Source organism: Anser anser, assembly GCF_964211835.1.
Source record: "Anser anser genome assembly, chromosome: Z".
Classification (NCBI taxonomy): domain Eukaryota; kingdom Metazoa; phylum Chordata; class Aves; order Anseriformes; family Anatidae; genus Anser; species Anser anser.
In genome coordinates, this window is record NC_139723.1 from 49,029,288 (window position 1) to 49,049,730 (window position 20,443).

Sequence of the window (20,443 nt, forward strand, 5' to 3'; positions counted from 1 at the left end):
TCTTTTCTTTTAAAAATAATATATTCATAAACTCTTTCATAACTAATTATATTAGTTTTATGAACTGTTAAAGAGGGTTATCTTGCAGTCTATCTTTAACATCAATGCATATATTCCCCCAAACTTTATACATGGATACAGCATCTATGATAAATATTACATAACACACTATTATGAAATGTTTAGTAAAACGTAAAGTTTTTTGCATATACATTCATTATTTCTATTGATAAAAAATTGTTAAATTTAAATCTAAATTTCCTGGTTGAGATTATTCAGATCTGCTCAGGTTACTTGAAAAATTAAATAGTCTTATATTGTCAGTTTATTACCATTCATAATGTTCTTTGACTGTCTGAAACATTATGCAGGTGGTAAGGATTTGCCAGGGCAGAATTCATAAACAATCTCTCTTGGAATAAAAGAAATCAAAGTAATTTAGTACTCAGTTCTCATTTAATTTATATCCATACTTAGCAAATCCAGACTAACAGTGGGATCATTTCAATTTATAGCATGTGTAATCAGGATTAAGCCCTTAGGCTTTCTGTTAGTGAAAGCAGATGTGTTTGTATTTTTATGCTACATTATCAGAAATGAATTGGTACAATTCCCAAGCTTTAATAATCATTGTGTGTGTGTGTGTGTGTGTGTGTGTGTTTGTGTGTGTGTGCGTGTGTTTTTCCTGTTATCCGAGAATTTTCTTGCACTTTAATGTTCTGTTAGTAGTTATTGGTATGACTTTTCAGATAATATCTGAAAAGATATCTCAATCCCATGGATATAATCACTATGTATTTTATAAAGATCTATGCTCAGTTGTTGAATTGTTCTTCTGAGGTTACACCTGTCTTTCCTAAAATCTTTCCATTTTCCTACTTCAGGTATCATTGCTGTCGTTAACACTCTAGACAGTTTAATGGTAACTCAGGCAAAGAAAACACAACAGTTATTCCTCTCACTTTCTTTTGCTTTCTCCAACAGGACAAAAAACACTGGCAACTGTACAAGAAAAAGCAGTGTCTTTACTACCTTACTGTCAATTGTTTCATTTTAGTGTTGTAAATGGGGTCCTAAACAGCTGTAAATAACCCACAAGAAAGGGGTCTGTATCAAAGAGTGAGAGACTTAACAGTTGTTAAGTCCTGAGCTAACATATATTTACTAAATTATAAACCAGACTTCAATTCCAGTTTTGCTCTTGGTGCCCTTAGAGCAAAGACCAGTTAGCCTGTGTGTGCACCTCTAATTTTGGTGGATCAAAAAATTCCAACCTGTCATTAAGCTTTAAAAACGAAAATCAAAATCACCAAGGAATAAAATCCTGTAGTTGTTTTAGAATTATAAATATGAAATAAGTATAAAAACACATTATCAAATATGAATTAACTATGTTTTAGCAAATTAGATAACATTTAAACATGACCAGAGGCAAGTCCTTTTTTATTTCCAACAACAAGACTGAGAGATCAGTTTACAATTTTGTAAAATATAGCTTAGGATGAAGTTGTATTGCAGAAGCATTGAGTACTTCACTTGCTATGGGGATTAATAATATACTTAAAAATTGGAGCTTTCTTTTTTTTTTAGTAAAGATTGCTTAAACAAGGTTTGCACATACATTCTTTAACAAGTGAGAGGTTGACCAGTGTTTAGTAATGAAAATTATTACTATTACTATTTTGTCATAGTCAAGGCCTTAATAAAAATATTAATGTTAAATGACTTTGCTTACTTGTTTTTCTGTGCACACAGTTCAACAGAAGTTGGGATTTGTTCCTAGAAAGCATGTTTTTCTCAAAGTTTATAGATATATTAAAATTATTTGTCATTTTAATGGGGAGTTTGCACCACCAGAGTCCTGTTCTTTTTTCTTTCCACTGTAACACTCACATTTAATAAGCAATTCCAGAATGTGACTATTTCATTAGAAAGACTTCCTTTATGCTAAGTGTCTCATGCCTTTTTTCATCATTTTTTTTTTTTTATTACATACATTCAGGGCTATATTTGTATATATAATAAAGATATTTATTACAATTTTTCTTTCATTTTATCAAATTCATACATGTAAATAAGGTTTTAAGCTACCCGATTTTCTGTTTCATTGTGGGTGTTGAAATTTATGAGTTTTCTGTTTTTTTTTTTTTTTTTGTGTGTGTGTGTATTGATTTTCTTTTCTTTTAAGCTTCCTTGAGACCTGCTCTCTTAATAGTGAATTCATTTAAAAATCTCCTTCCTCTTTCCTACAGAGATTTTCTACTTTCTTGCTGGAAAAAAAAAATAGGTGGGAGATTTAAAATAGAAATATATTCTCTGGATTCTTTAATCTTGAAAAAGCTATGAAACAAAGAATTTGTTAAAATGCGCTTCCCTCTCCTTTCCAAACTATTCCTTGTACATTTCCTTCTCCTTTGCATACTACATATATATATATATTATATATGTATATATATATATATTTTCAAGAGAGAATGAAAGTAATTTTCTTGTTCTTTTCAAGGTAATTCTGAGTACTATTTAATTGATGATAAATTGTGGAATACCGCAGACAGAATAGGCTTTATTATGTAGTGATTAGCTTACTTCAACTCAATTGCGTATTAAAATAATGATTTATTAGCTGCAGATTTTAATTTGTAGGTTATAAGTCCTTATCTTATTAGATTTCATTTTCAGTATTTCCCTTCCGTTCTTTTACAAAAGTTTCTAAAGTTTATTTTTTTGGCTGTTGGTAAACTTAATGCTTACTAATTCACATTTGAACTTTTCTAACATGAATAATCTGATGTCTGCAAATGTATTTCTTCAGTCATATGATTCCTGAAATGATTGCTAACTGAGCATTGGTTCAATAAAATATTTTAAATTAATTTGAAAAAAACCTGTAGCCAGAGATCAAGGGCTCACCATTCTCAATAAAATAAAATGAAACAAAATAATAGCAAATAACTGAACTGCTAAACTGAACTGGCTGCTAAAACTGAACTTTTGGACAGATTTTCAAGTACACATAAAAAAAATTGCATCTCAGGTAAACAAGTAACCTATCTTAATGCATCACGGCAATTAAATATGTATAAATGTTTGCTGTACTTAAGTTGATATTTTCCAAATGTATAGAAACCATTTAATTGAATAAGATGTCTAAAGAATAAAAACAAAGTACTATTTGTATCAAAGGCAACATCTTAAAAAACAAAAATCTGCAGGATGTCTTGATTTATACTAAATAGTATTCACTAAACTGTTTTGTAAGGCATGTGATGTGTTATAATCCATGGACTTTCAATCTCAATCAGAAGTAAGGTAAAATTCTTTTGACCTTAAAGTCCAGGTTTTCTGAATGTATTCAAATAAGAAGGTGACTGGGGCTTAGCTAAACAAGAGATAGGGAAATAAAGAGATATAGAAAATAATAACCTTCTTCCTATTTCCCACTTCCAACCACCCAACCACTGCTATAATGTGGAGAATAAAACATTCTCAGTTCTTTTAATTCCATAATCATGGGATCCCAAAGGGAAATAGTTGAATGAGTCTCCAATTTTTCTCCTAGTCTCAGTTTATTGCTTTTGAAACCCATCGTTCTTTGGTACTAAAACCTCCCTGTCATGTGTAAGTACCTCTCCTCACAGTATCCTTTCCCTGCCTCAAGTAACTCTCCAAACACAAGAACATGTTATTTAAGGAAGATAGGCTCTCCAGGGAAGAGGCCACAGCACCAAGCCTGTTGGAATTCAAGATGCATTTAAGCAATGCTCTCAGACATACAGTTTGATTTGTGGGCGGTCCTGTGTGGAACCAGGAGCTGGACTTAATGATCCTTGTGGATCTCTTCCAACTCAGGATATTCTATGATTCTGTGATTCTAAGGAATATTCTCATAATATTCTAAGGAGTATTCTCATAAAATCCTAAATGTTTTTTGAATTCAGGCTAGCCAGTACTACATTACCTACTAATGAGAAAACTTTGCAAAGAGTAAGATGATGGTTAATCTATTGTATTTTTTCTTATGGTTCTGAGAATCAAACTTTCAGGCAGTGTAATTTCTTATAATCTTAATTCACTTCAATATGACATGGAACAGTGTTGAACTGCAGTCAAATCTCTAGAAAAGATTGTAGAAAACAAGAAAGAAGTCAGTGAAATGCAAATAATTTGCTTATTACATGAAATTTACACCACACAGTATCAAAGATTTTGAAATGTTTTAATCTTCTGCTGTTTATACAACTCTTCCTTAAGAGAAAAAAAAATAATTGAAAATACTTCTAGATGAAAATTTTCAACCAACTGCAAAAGCCATACTTTTCATTCCTCTCACTTTAGAAGGTTATCCTTTAAATTTAGGAACAGTCATTCTCCATTCCACATATGATTCAAGTTAAATGAGAAAACTATTATCTGTCATTAACCATGATGAAAAACAAATGACAAATTGGAGGTAAAAAGTTATGTTTGCTAGAGCTATTACAGTTTTTCTAATATAAAGTGCTCCTACTCTACTGCTTGCAGAAATTCCTCCAAATATTGCTGTCTTCGGGAATTCAATAACATACAGAGAGAGGAAAGGGGATGTCCAATGATTAAGAAAAACTTCAACATAACTTGCTGATCAGATCAGCGCACTTCATATTTGTGCACTGATTTCATCTCACAGTGTGGTATACTTCCACACTTAAAATAAATACAGAAGTTTTCTGTGTATTTTTGCTTTATGTGTGTCAAATGACTTGGTTATGATATTCAACACTCTTAAAATTAAAAAATCATGAAAAATTGGTAACTCTGCTGTGTTACTATGATTTTCTAGGCATAGTTGTGCACTTAGAATAAGAGTAGTGTAACACTGTAGTGAATCAGAAACCGTAGAGGAGATCAGTGGCAGAGCAAAGTAAATAAGAAACTAAGATAATGAGATACATACAAGTCAATAGAAACTAGGACTTCTGCAACAAGGGTTTTTTTTTTTTTTTTTGTAGAAATTGCCAGAGATTTAAAGTAATCTGTGTTTAATTGCTGAAGTTAAAAATCCACTATGGCTTAATGTATGGCCATGCAACCTTGGGCTCTGGTCTATGAAGATTATAAAACTGGAGAACCTCGAGGATGAGACTTTGAATGGATGATTTAATAAACTGACTGCTGAAGTGTTTTTTCACTGAAAATTTTGCGTGTATGGGGTTTCTGCAGAAATTATGCAAAATATGGTTTAAGGAATTTTTTATTCTTTCTTTCTCACATACTGTATATGTCTAAACAGAATGTAAGGGCAAGAAGTAGTTCATTTCAGCAATCTATGTTGCACTGAGACAAAGAATAATTACAGCATGACTAGGCATATTTGAACTGGCTAAAAGGTAAAACATCCTGGACTGCATCCAGTGAGGTTGTAGTAGAGCAGATTTCAATGAAGGCCAAGTGACACAATATACAGTGACCCCTTTAACAACATGACTGCAGAACTAGATAGAAATTACCTGGAGGCTTACATTTCCAGCATGTAGTTCCCATACAGTATCTCCATATTTTAAGATACAACACAAAAAGCCAATCAAAGTTCATAAGGGGCTGTTTTAATACACAACACGAAGTATGCCCTGCATGTGGAAACATTAGAGTTGCATTTTTTGTTTGTGGGGAGAAGTTAGCCTGAGGCAAAATTCCTATTAAGTTCTCCCCACAGCACTACACCCACAATGAAAACCCTAATAAGAAGTATAAATGGTTTTTTTAACTTCATTTTTTTTATTTTTTATTTTTGTCAAATGAAAAAAACGTCAGTCAAAGTGCCATTTTGGCAAGGCAAAAGAAAGAAAAAGTCCCACCTGGACTCCTTACTGCTAGCTTGCTGGTGTGCTAAGGCTTTCATAGTTTGTAGCTCCAAAATCTCTGTAAAAACAGTGGCTGTGTATGAGCCTGCTTACAAATCTGAAAGCCTAGGTCACTGAAACTTCAGTCCAAGACTTCAGACAGGAGGGTCAGTATTTCCATTTAACTAACCTACTGTGTAAAGTATATGGATTTCCACTCCTTTTTCTCTCTCTTTTTTTTTTTTTTTTCCCATCAGCTAACCTTCATATTCCACAGCTTATTCTAACTGAACACAAAATGTAGTCATTTTCATTATATTTTTGAATGACACCATTTGCCAAAACCCCAACTTCCTTTTCCTAATTACCACATTTCATCATGACACCATAAGTCATCTATTCCAGAGAAACAATGGCTCTGAATCTTGAATGATAGAGTATTTTTTGACCACACTACTTAAAATTAAGCTTAGAAATGCAGAGTGGCTCCAGTGACACTGTAGATGCATCCCCCATGTACTTACAGGCAGATTTCTATGCATACAGTTTCAATCCAAACTTTTTGAAATATTGTGAGGCTGTTTTCCTCTTCTCTGAGTATCTATGACACAAGTAAATGCTAAGAAGAAATGAAGCCTGCCAGGATTGCTCTGAAGTTGTAGTTTCTTCAGAATTTTTTACAAGGAATTTTTCCTGGAAAGATGTAGACCCCACCTTTGTGACAGAGGAAGCTCTGTATTTTGTTTCAAATGAGAGACAGAAAGCAAACGAACAAGTGCAGGGGCTGGTGATCAATCAATAAATCAGAAATCTCTTTGGCAATGTAGTCATACCCAAAGACATTGTTTCTGATATTCCCAAGCTGAATTTAATTTAATATGAGATTAATATATCTTAGTTAAGTAAGTTGTACTGTTTTTACAAGACAAATGAATGGGGGGGGGGGGGGGGGGCGGCGGGGGGGGAGCATTGAGGGAGTACGTCCAGGTTTATTTTCTCCTTGAAAATGTGAATAAGAACTCACATTTCTTCTAAGCACACGTTTGGGTTTTGAACACAAGAAAAGAAAAAATGAAATTAACTTTTCTTAAATGTAGTGTGTGTGTTTGTTTTTTGTTTGTTTTGTCTATTTTGGAGAATTTATTATGGATTGTTATGAAAAAAAAAGTTTTCATTGAGCTTTTGGAGAAAGAAAGATGGAAAAACAGATGAGTAAAATGAAATAAAAGGGATGACCAGCTTTTTATGAAGCTGATTTTATTACGTTTTTTTTCCTGAAAACCTTCAAAGAACGAAAAAAAAAAATAAGTACTCAACAACTTTTCTAACAAAGTTTTGAAATCAACAAGATACATTTGAAATCAGCAGAATGATATAAATTAGTTTCTGTCAGGAAAGAGTGAGTAAATAGAGTCTATTAACTTCAGGAAGTTTAGAAATAAGCAAATTATGACAGGTACAAGGAACAAAAGGGAATATAACTTTATTGTAGAGAAAAGCTGAGTGAAAAGTCACAGGGCAATGTAATCATGCATTTTCACACAAAGTAAATAGAAGAAACAATAAAGCTCAGTTTTGAGAGCAGATAGCTGAAACAATAAAAATCAGCACACCAAATATGTGGAGAGGTGTGAGAGGAAACTGAGTAACGTGGTCTAAACACTGATATAAAAATGTGATAGCTAAGGCACTATTTAAGGGAGCTTTTGGTAATCATCTCATCTCAGTTGGATTAGTTTTCTCAGTGCATCTTTCAAAGGAATTGCTAAAAGAGAGATTCAGAATAAAGTGCTGACCAAAAGAAGCATTGGATTGAGAACAAAAATACAAATATTCAAATTCTAAGGAAAATGGTGCATACATGCAGATCTTGCAGATATGCTCAATGGTTTTGCTGAAGTCCTTGTTTCTGTTCTCAGGTTTTCCATCTGCTAGAAAAGGTGAAAAAGATTTAAATATATATATCTACATATATATATATCGAATACTGAGAACTGGTTAACTGTTTAGTTCCAAAGTAGAAACAGTATTAAAGGAGAAAAGATAGAGGAAATGAACTCAACAGTGGAGATTCTTGGAAGCCAGCGGAAGGAACATGAAGAAATAGCAACTATGTATTGTCATTAAAAATTATCTGTCTGTAATGGCACTGTGTTCTGACACAATCTCAAAGTCTGTGAAATGTTTTGTGAACTTGTGTTCATCAGATCTACTGGTGTTGCTGTCAACAGCAGACATTTCAGGACGTTATGCTTTCTCTTTTTTTTTTTTTTCTGTAGAATCATGAATATTAGACAAATTTTAGTAAAGGAAGGAAATTTATTTTATTCCTACAAGAAAAGATGTCTTGTAGCAATACAGTTATACAGAAATACAAATATTACTGAATTTCCCTGGAGGTTGTATGAATATTTTTACATTCCAAATATTAATTAAACTTGCTAAATTTGCAACTAGGAGTTGATTACATTTGCATAAAGCATATGTTAACCATGACTAAGGCAGAATAGCAAGTAAAATACCAAAATGCAACACATTGCATTTTGTATTATGCACAAGACCAAAGAGCAAGATGAATGGAAAAAAAAGAAGAAAAAAAAAAGTAATTCAGATTTTTATTAATGACTTCAACATATTGACAGCTAGAAATGTTCTTTACGCTGAACTAATATTTTCCTTACAGTGTAGAACTGTCTCATGACCTTTGTCCTTTACTTTAACTATTCCAATTTAATGGTACTTCAACAAGCAAAAAACCTCAGCATCAGGACATTGGTTTGGGGGCATTCTCAATGATCCATTTTTCTTCCTGCATGAACACCAGCAGCACATGGGATGTGAGGTTAGCATGAAAACTGAAACAATAATGAGAAACAAAAAATGTAGATGTGCTTTACAAATAATATGCCACAACTACTCATCTAAAACTAAAAGAAAAGGAATGCTTACTATCTTCTGTTTTCATCTAAGGCCAAAAAGGGAGTTTCAAAGAAAAGCATCAAAGTTTGTGGAATATTAATTAGCATTAATAGTGTGGGAGGCCAACCTCTTCCCCTACTCCTCCTACTACCCCCCCCTTCCTCCCCCTCCCCCCGGCCCTCCCCCCCAAAAAGACATTTATTTGTTAGAAAAGATCAATTGCACCTCCTTGTGGTGTAAAAAAGAATAAAACTGATCAGTCTGACACGGTTGTTATTTTCTAAATTGAGACAATGAAGGTAATTCTTATTGGATACACCATAGAGATTTGACAAGAAAAAAGCCCCAAATACATCTCTTTAGAGATGTATTTGCTATTCTTTATCTGGATACCAAATCCTGAAACAGATTATTGCAAAAATTACATTAAATAGGGGTCTGTAATTTCTCAGTTGTTTGCACAGGAATCTTGCTATAGAAGGACTTTTCTGATCAGTGTCAAAGCATCAAAATCAACAATCAAATATTGTCACTATTGCATAAAATTATGACCCACAAGTTGGTCATACCCCTAGTCCTACCTTATATTGACACATTTCAAAGGCACAATATTAACAGTGTTTTTCTGTTTAGTTTTGTTTTCTTATATTTTGTGGGTTTGTTGTTGTTGTTTTGTTTGTTTGTTTGTTTTCCCTGCTATCAAATGTTTTTCTGTGGTAGACTTTTTGCTAAAGGGCATTTCCATTATGCTGCCAACCACAGGGGATCTTGTAGCACTTCAGGTTATATCTTGGAGTGCATACACATTCTTAGAATGTTCAAGGATCAATTCCTAACTGTATCTTGCTCTGCCTTAAAGAGTATTCCCTGCAGTCAAAGTTTTGCTACCCTCTCCATCCAAGCTGTGGATAAAACAAAGACGCAATAAGATGTCTCAAAGCAGCTTGTTCTCTTCCCATGGAGTGCAAATCCTGAGCAATATTTAGCAAACCAAGTATGTTTTGCTAAACATACTCCTTTGGAGTTGTGTCTTTTAAATGGAGGTCACTTTGGGAAGCTAAACATAAAAAGTCAGCAAATATATATATATATATATGTATATATATATAAGAAGAAAGAAGGGGCCAACAACATCAACAGAAAACACAAAACAAAACAACAAAAATAACAGAAACCAAGACACTCTAGTTGCTTTAAAGAGAGATTTAACGACAACAACAAAAGAGGAAGTTAAGGAGCTTTGAAGCTCATCTCTTATGTATCTGTGGTCTTAGACTCTTCTATGAGAAGATTATCTTCATTAAAGGTCATGTCTACACATAAATATATGAAGATTTAAGATATGTAATATATAGTTGGTTTGAGTAATCTTCTTATTGCTTACTTTTTTTTTTTTTTTTTTTCTGTATGGGAATAAGCCAAGTGAAATCTATACCTCCAACAGAATTCACATTTTCTGAAATTTATTTCAGACATTTATAGATTTTTTACTGTGTGAAAGGGAGTTAATTATTTTCATTCTTTTATTATATAATGTATGATTGATTAATGCAGAAAGCTTTGTAAGACTCACTTAAGACACTCCTCTGAGGATTTTGTAGCTGCATGTGTAAAAGTACCTCCTCACATTTTTTTTCCTTTACTTGCTTCTACTGAGTATTTAGAAGGTAAAGAATACTTGAATATCAGACAAGTGCTTCAAAATCTAACTTGAAAGTAGATTTCAGTGTGGACTAGGCATTTTATCACAGCTGCTAAACATGTTGATGGTTTTGAAAGATAAGTATTTTATTCAGTAGATCATAGAATAATCTTTCTGCAAGTGAATTAATGCCCTTTTTGTTATAACAGAAAATTAATTAATGCTGGCCTTCTGTTGAAGATTCTGTGTTGTCTTGGATGCAGATTGTAGAGTCTTTGTCACTGGAGATATTCAAAACTCAACTGCATACAGGCCTGTGCAACCCGCTTAAGCTAGCCCTACCTGGAAGAGATTATTGGATTAGATGATCTTCAGAAGTCACAATGATACACAATATAGATAACAAAGATTTCTATTAGTTTTTCTGAACCTTCACCTTTTTTTTTTATATAAAATACTTTAAAATATATTGAAAATGATTTTTTCCCCATTAGAATTGAATAATACAAATCAATTATTTAGAAAAATCTTGCATAGTCTTTCATTTTCTGTTTAGTTTGGAAAGTTTACATTGCAAGTGACTTTTTCTCTCAGTTCTTGCTCCCTGGCCAGAAATTTGGAAGATTAATTTCATAGAACCATAGAATGGTTTGAGTTGGAAGGGATGTTAAAGATAATCTAATTCCAACCCCTGGCCATGGGCAAGGATATGGGCCGCTATATCCCCTGGCCATGGGCCACTAGACCAGGTTGCTCAAAGCCTCATCTAATCCAGCCTTAAACAATTCCAGGTTTGAGGCATTCACAGCTTCTCCGGGATATTTGTTCCAGTACCTCACCACCCCCTGAGTGAAGAATTTCCTCCTAACCTCTAATCTAAATCTACACTCTTTCATTTTAAAATCATAACCTCTAGTCCTAGCACTACACTCTTTGAGGAAGAATATTAAGGTATTTTAAGTAAATTTTAAGTAAAGGTATTTTAAGTAAATACCTTAGAATTACCTTAGAGAACATTAAGGTATTTTAAGTAAAAATGTAACTATGTCCACAAAGCAGAGAAAGTTTACAAAAGTCAAATTTCCACAAGTTAATGAGCATAAAAGACCAAAGTTTCCAGAAAAAAAAAAATTGCAGTAAATGTTTACCTTTTCTATGGCTTTTAGAATTTTTGGGAGGTCATTTTTTTTTTTTTAATAGTTGTATCTGACAATGGAATTTCATTTTCAATTTCAATCATATAATCACAATTCACAATATAACTTCAAATTGAAGGCAGCTCTGGAGGCCCAGTCCAACCCTTCCCCCAGAGTGGATTTCTTAGATCCTGTCTGTTTGGGTGGAGAATATCTCCAAAGATGAAGGTGCACCATCTGTAGAAGCCTGTTCACTGACTACCTCATTGTGAAATGCTGTCCTTAAGTCCATTTGGATTTTCCTGTGTTTCTGCTACCTCTCATTATCATCCTGCACATGTCAGAGAAGGGTCTGTCTCAGTTTTTTTTCTGTGCTGCCTCATCAGACAGCTGAAGGTAACAAGAGAAACTTCCCCAAAGCTTCTACTAGTCTCTACTCATGGGGCAGATACTTCAGACTTTAACTACCTATGTGGTCATACTCAGGTGAATTGTAACCTGTATCATGAAAGTCATGGATTAATGAGTAGACAAGGGGCCAGAGGTTCCAACCAGCCATGTGTACCCCAGCAACAGGGATCTGCTACTGGCATGGAAGGATGTATCAGCTGAACTCATCAGTCAAGAATTTCATTGCTATGTTGCAGTTTAATTATTTATTAGTGTTTGCAAATAGCCAGAACTTGGCTGAATGAGATTGCTGGCTTTTTGCCAGCCTTCTTTTTATCTGAATGACATCTAGTGCAATATGAATTGGGGAAGGGATGCAACTGGGTTATGACAATTAAATTTAATTTGAAACTATCTCTCTTTCCAAAAATGGACTTGCTTGATGTGCAAACCTTGTTGGTGGTAAGAGACAGAATAAATGGTGTGTGCAAATTAATCTCTCAGCAAATGACTAAGATTTAATTTGCTTTGAAAAGTGATTCTATGCTTTTGTCCCAGGTGCAATGTGCCTGAGGACATTGCCTACCCATTGCTATCTCAGTGAACACTGACCCAGTGCACAGTTCCAGGTGTCTTTCGGAGGCAACCACTCAGTGAACACAACTTTTTGATCACTGTTTGTACATAGAATAAAGGAGTTAGAGTTTATAAACAATGATTTACCCATCTTTCTCCAGCATGCTTGAAGTCTGCTCTTACTGACTCAGCAGTGATTTTTTTTTTATTTTTATTTTTTTTCTGGAATACATTATTTTTAAGCAACTGCACAAATGAAAACTGATGAAGGTTTCAAACCAGAACGTTCCAGAGTCCTCCTGTGGAGTTATGCAATTGCTATACAGTCAGAGTGGCTACTTTGAGGGCACTGTCAGAAGAAGTCTAGAATATGCTTTGGAGCACTTTTCAGAAAGCACACTGATAATAAGTAGCTATAAGAATTACTGTCTCTGTCCTCTGTAGCTGAATTCTGATTTGTTTGGCCTCAGGAGCTCCTCCTCTCTCTTACCCCTGAAAGTTGTGAGTGTCTGATATAAAGTGATTCAGTGATGATGTGTACACTTCAGGCCTAAGAGAATGTTCAAATTCACAATACATTTCCTGAATTTGAACAGCTTGAACAAGACCTTTTGCCCTTGCTCTAAGGAATGCAGTCCCTGGAAGATTTTTGCTTAAGGTGAAGAGTCAGAATGCGTCCCTCTCCATCTCCATCTCCCTCTCCCTCATTCCCTCCTCCCCCCCTCTTCCCTCCCCCCCCCCCCCCCCCCCCCCCCCAGTTTTGTTGCTTAGTGGAATACATGCTCACAGACACTGTGTGAGTGCAGTTTATTGCAGACTCAAGTGGTTAAACTACAAACATACAAATTACTCATTCAGTCTCAACGAAATTCAAACAATCAAACAACCAACAGCAACAACAAAAAGAACATGTGAGGGAGCCATAGCCTTTCTGAATATGGATGTTACTGTGGCTAAATGTACATGCGGTGATCCTGGCAGGAGCAGGCAGTGGTTTAATTGGATGTCAGTTACAATTGAGATCTACTTTATGGTTTGCAAGTTTTTGTTTGTGTGTTTGTTTTTGGTTTTGTCTTAGACTCTAATTTCTGCGACAATCACAACAACAATCACAAAATTAATCTATGCATAATTTTAAAATCACCACTACTTCATTGTCAGGAGGATAAAACACCTATCTGTTCAGCCACAGAAGTATTCAGACCCAGAAACTGCTTAGAAGCTTAAAGTTAGGCAACTTTCCTGCTTCCAGTGGCAACATATGCCATGCATAGGTCTGTTGCTGTAAAGAATCCACACATATTTGCAGTATTTATGTAATGCCTTGATTTTGCGTATGCCCTATATTTTTTAAACTGTTTTATTAAGCATTTAGACTAGAGATTCTTGAAAGTTGGTATTCTCTTAAATATAGAGAGGAAAAAATAAATACCCTAATAAAGGGAGCAAGTTTTCATTCTTTCTATCCTTGCTGTGAGGGAAGGTAAGCATAATATGAATCTCTCCTCTAGAACAATTTTTGTAAAATGTGTTGGTTAGACATGAATCATAGAATCATAGAATCATTAAGGTTGGAAAAGACCTCTGAGATCATCTGTTCCAACCGTCAACCTATCACCAGTATCACTCACTAAACCATGTCCCTAAGCACCATGTCCAACCTTTTCTTAAACACCCTCAGGGATGATGACATTCCAATGCCTGACTACTCTTTCTGGGAAGAAATATCTCATAACTTCCAACCTGAACCTCCCCTTGTGCAACTTGAGATCAATCCCTCCAGTCCTATCACTAGTTATCTGTAAGAAGACACCAACCCCCAGCTCCCCACACCTTCCTTTCAGTTAGTTGTAGAGAGCAATTAGGTCTCCCCTGAACCTCCCCTTCTCCAGACTAAACAACCCCAGTTCTCTCAGTTGCTCTTCATAAGATTTGTGTTCCAGACCCTTCAGCAGCTTTGTAGCCCTTCTCTGGACACGCTCGATGTCTTTCTTCTAGTGAAGAGCCCAAGCACTTGTGCATCAAATGGAGCTGAAGGCTGAATGTAGCTGTCAAAATTGAGGGGATACTTACACTGAATACATTTAGTAAAGGGAGACAGAATTTCCCAAAGGTGTTTTTATGCCCCCAAATTTGCTACCTCATTTGCTGTGTTTTTTCAGAAGGATAGTAATGACATCTTCTAGAAAAACAGCACCATCTTTTGTGATGCAATGTTTCTGGTATATCCAGTAGAATTCTGTTTTCGTGCCATATATATAATTTGCCTTTATTCTGATCTTTAACTCTTTAACTTTAACTTTTAAAGGATGCTGCACTGGTCATGCTGCACTTCCAAGATGTCTAAATGTTCTCATCTAGCTGTCATGACAATGATAATGAATCAGTTATGGAGGAAAGGGGAGAGATAAAAAACAACTGTGATGTAAGCAAAACTTCCTCATTGCTTCTCAAAAAATAAAATAAAAATAAAATAAAATAAAATAAAATAAAATAAATAAAATAAAATAAAATAAAATAAAATACATAAAATAAAATGAAATAAATAAAATGAAAAAATATAATAAAATAAAAATACCACACAGGACAGATGAAAATGACTGTTAATCTATTGCAGGATGAAATGACACTGCAGTGCAGTGGTGAATGCAGGGAAAGAGGCTGCCTAAAACAGCACTGAGACACATATGTAATGAAATAATGAAATGCAGTCACTCTGTAAGAAACAACATTTATCCAGCCAATGTGAGACCTGTGAAGAGAACCTTTTTTTGTTTTGGTAGAAGTTTATTATGTTCTTTGGAACTCTTTTTGAAAAACAACAACAAAAACAACAACAACAATTATTTTGCAAATAGATGTCTGAATTACAGTCTACACGCTCTATAATTTACTGCTGTCTTTATAGCTTCTCTCGCATCACCAGCTCCTCCCCTTTTCTCCTCCCCTAAAATTTAAGAAGCAGAATAAATTTTTGAAAGTTGTTCATTCTAGCCTCAAGCAGCTGCAGAAGCTCTAAAGGAACTGCCTGAAAATATCAAGGTACAACCTCTTTCCATCATTGCAATGCGACTTTCTCAGTCGAATTCTTAAAAGGCATTATTTCCTAACAGAGTCTACATCTAAAATAGAAACAGAGCAGAATCAGGAATTACGTATTTTCTCTCTTTAAAAAATAATAATAATAAAAAACTAAAGCTTGTAAAAGGAATATAGTCTGTACTTGTATGTTGAACTTCTTCAGGAGTTAGACTCAAAAGAAGTCCAAAGAATTTTCTTGATTTTTCAGTGTATTTCTCATTATTAATTCATGAAACTACAATGATTACAGAATGCAAAGCAGGAATTAGAGGCTCTTTCAATGCTATATAGGAAGATAACAAATTGCTATAAGTTACTAAGCTGTTATACCCTTGCTATCATATTTCTTAAGATATATGTCTGGTTATTATATGCCAGTATCAATTTAAAACAAAAGAAACATGCATGTAATCTCAATACTCTAAGATCAATAATGATTTTAAATCACAAGGAATATTAAAAACTAGATTCTTCATTCATTTAGATTGTTATAAATCAAACATAAGTACTCTCAATTAGACTTTCTGTACTATTAAATTCCTTTAAAAAAAAGACACTTTGATGGCATAAATCTTATTTTTTTCTATGCATTTCAGTCCATTACTATAGTCATTGACGTCTTTTTTTTTTTTTTTTAAGCTAAATAAATATTAAAACTATTGTTTAACGACAAATTCCATAACTTGTTTTCAAGTTTCTGAATTTTCTGTTTCATTGAAAGTCGATGTTTTAATGCCTATTTAATTGATCAATATAATCATAAATCTAATTATTTCTGGTGTGGCATACAAAATGTGGATCCTTGCATCTTTCTGTGTCATCATTAACTTATCCAAATTATTTGCAAGGAAAAAATGAAAACATTTTTTTTTTCTTGCAAGCTATTTCTTCAAAGAGTTTTTACTTTTTTTTTTTTTGCAATTCCACTGCTTGCTCAAAAATATCATTAATCATTAAAAGTACAGGTGCTGTAACACAAAATAAGAATCCATATCAAAGCCCCACTTCAGATACTTGTCAGATATGTAGAACACCATATTCCTGATACAGACCTTTCTTTCTTTTAATCTAAAAGAACACTTGCAGGTTAATGAAAAAAATATGTATTTTAGTTAGATCACCACATTCAAATTTGGAGTAGCAAAGTTAACAAATGAAATTATTTAAAAGAAGAAGTTTGTCTTCTTCATTTTTCTCTATGCTGGGTAACGTTTTCATTGCAAGGTTAACATACATAAATATTCAAGTAATTGTATTTTTCTGAACATGTTGTATTGGGACTTGTTCACACTCATTGAATTGATTCCTGCTTCATTAGGCTAGGAGCAGGTATGATGTCACATCATACCTGCTTCACAGAAGCTTCAGGTTTTGCACAGAAGCAATAACTTCATTGACACATCCACAGGAAAATATAATGCTTAATTTTGTAGACTTATATGTAACTACAAGTGGATTGCTCTGGTCTTATTTGCTTTCCCAATGTGCAGGAAACTGTATAGCATATAGCAGAAAAATAGTAAGTGCTTTAAAAACATGATTAGTCAAAACAGTTTAACACATAGAAGATATGATCTGTTTAACTTGAGAATTTCTCTTAGGTCTGAGATTTAGATACACAGGAAACCCATCCTTCTGAGGAATGTGCCTATTTCTTTTACAGTCGATGGAGAAATATTGGTTGTATTTAAAGATTCTGGAGGGACATATAGTTCACACACACGAGCTTTTGTGTCTATGATTCTCAAAAATGATTCTCCCCCCAATTCCTCCTTTTTTTTTGTTGTTTTGTTTTGTTTTGTTTTTGTATTTATTCTGTAGGTAGATGTGAAAAGGTGTTGCCTAGAGAATTTTACTAATCAACAAGTTTATGAGTTAACCTATGGTCCATTATTCCCACTCCCATCTGCAATTTCCTTCTCTTCTGGTCACAGATAAATTTTAATTGTAAAGTGTAAGATATATTTAGTTTCATTTACATGTAATTTAAATGACACTATGTGTTAAAAATTGGACAGAGTGCCAAAAGTAGAAATTTTGTTTTCTAGTACAGACCATGTATGCAGTGAAATATTTAGAATTTTGTGGTATTTTAACATTTTTCAAATACTCTGACTTTCAGACAGAAGAAAGATTTTATTTCCTAAGTAGGCATCTGTGCTAAATTCTGCACTGTTCATACAGGTGTTTTCTAGTTGTAGTGCAAGTATTGCATAAGTACACTTGCATCTCTTTTGGTAGAATTAATCTTCACTTCTGCACATCCAGATGAGAGAATTGGGCAGGGACAGCTGTCCAGTTTTGAATACAGGTCTTCAATATTTTACAGAGAAATTTTAATTTGTGAAGTGCTTGAACACTCCCTCTATGTGCCTTTCACAATTCTGCACTCATAAGTGAAAAGCCAAGGCTTTTCTTGCTTTAATATAAAGCTAATGGGTATTCCTGAAGATATTATTACATACTCCAACTTAATAAGAGCTTGTTTTGAGAAGCTGAAGGATTATGTTGTCCTATAATCCTGGTTATGAGTCTAATTTCAGAAATGCAAAAATCTATCTTATTACTCATTTTTTTCTTCTACCTGTATCATATATTTAACTCTAGTTGCAACTGTGCTTTATAAAGTATTTTTTTTGTCATTTAAGAAAGTACAATGATAACAGTCTGTACTCTAAAGGAGCTCAAGGAAAAGAAAATCATTCTTGAGCTTTCATTTTTATTTTTTTTTTGTTACAAAACTAGCAGTTTGACATACTCATTACTTTAGTATTCTTAAAATGCTCAAATGTATATTGGAAAACAAGTAATAAAAATAAGTTTGAATTAAAATTGTTATTTATTTTAAAATTATTCTTTAAAATCTGAGTACTGGAAAGGAATTCAACCTTATTTCCACAGGAAATTTCATTATCCAGAAATGACCATTCACCTACCCCAGACACAAATGAAAGTTAGATCAAGATGAACATGAATGCCTCATCGTGTTGTTTCTGTTTCCTCAGTACTACTGAAGACACTATATTAGGCAGATAGTTTATTGCTAAAGATATGTGTGTTTTCGTCAGTCACACAACCATGGATGTCAACTGGATGTTGCTTGATATTACAGTTAGTCATTGCAGGCTTTTGCTACTGCCAGTTTTGAATATTCAGAATCTCTGTTGTTTTTCTTTTGTAGTTGTACTGTTTATTTTTTTAATCAAAAGTGAACAGATTATTTTATTTACATATATATACTTATTACCATAGGAATATATTCTATCATTGTAATTTGATAAATATAAGAAACCCTTAAAAATGATCAAACTGGCAGATCATGTCCAGTTGGAACCCTGGAACCCCTCCTGAGAATCTCAGTATCAGATATGCCATGGTTATTTTTGTCTACCTGCCTGTGCTGCTGTATTTGGAAGCTATGTTAAAAGACTGAAACTAGCAAAATTTCAATTTCTCCTTCTTAAAGAAAATAATAATAACAATAAATTTTCAAAGATTTTTTAGTGTCATTACATAGATTCACCTATCATTCACAACTCCTATTTCAATTGTTAGGTCTAGATTTTCTTAGTAGCCATATTGAATAGAAAAACATATTGAAAGGTTAATTTTAGATTTCATTGTGGTATAAGTAAGTTCTGAAATTGTAAGTACTTCCTAGATAGCAAAATATTTTTTTTCCTGAACTAACAGACTGGTATAAGCTGCTATCACAGGATTAGAAATTTAGAGAGGTAAACACCTCTCTAGGTTTATTTTTAGAACATTATGTAAGAACCCAGGACTTTTCAACTCAGAGATTTCTCAGTGACAACTGTCAAATAAACAATCATCTGGCTGAAAAAGTAATGAACTTTGCAATTAGCAAAAGAAGATGATTGGAAGACAGATTTGTTCATATTGAAGTGTTCATCTTCACCGTGTTGCTGCATCAACTGAATATCAACAGTTCGGAAATCCAGAATTTAGTTCTTTCCTAGAGTTTTGGACTAGAAATGAAACATAAACATTTTAAAATCTCAGCTTCAATGAGAACATGAATCCAAGAATATTTGTAAGGTTCTTTTTCCCCTTCCGTTGGGAATAGTTCCAAATGATCATACCTTTCACAAAGCAGCGGTATTTGGAGAAACACAACAATTGTCGAACATTAATTAAAAGGAGGTGTATTCAGATCCCTAGCCTCCCAAAAATGATGGGTGTGATCATTGAACCAAATATACAACAATCGCTCTAGTAAAAGGACTTGTCACAGCAGGAGGCCCCTAATTTCTCTATCATTGCAAGCACACTATAGAGCTGATATTTTGCTGTCTCTTGGATCATCCACAAGCACAAAGACTACTCTGTCATGTGGGGGACTTGTTTGTTTTACAGAGCATGCCATTAATATCCTTACATGTTTGTAAGACCAGAGATGGTGTTTAAATGCCTACTGCCTCTGGCTGATTTTAAATTATCTGGTAAACTTTTGTGTGTTTCATTGAACTAAAGATGATTTATTGTGTTAAACCTGAAGATGTGTCTAATTTTGCAGCAGATGGCTTTATATGGTGTGCTCGAAACTGCAACCAGAGGTGTTGTAGAAATAGATGGAGTCTGCATCACCAGGACCATCACTATTTGAGGCCACAAGATGAATAAAAAAATCCCGCTCACTTCAAGTTTTTATTTGTGATAAGAAAAATAATGCATGTAGTATTTGTCTGATATTCATTTTCAGTTATGTTTCTCAATATGCTGCTACCATTATGAATCTAGATGCAGAAATATCGGTGCACGATGCCTATGTACATGGCATTACCAAGAATAGTTTGTGAAATGATGTTCTTTGCTATGACCTGGATTTAATGGGAGGCAATAGATTTGACTTTGCTGAA

At 33.8% G+C, this 20,443-nt stretch overlaps 1 long non-coding RNA gene across 1 annotated transcript in view; it reads left to right on the forward strand.

The window, feature by feature from the left end:
* LOC310889309 overlaps positions 1 to 20,443 on the forward strand; it is a 40,176-nt gene that overhangs the window by 1,217 nt on the left and 18,516 nt on the right. The window lies entirely within an intron of this gene.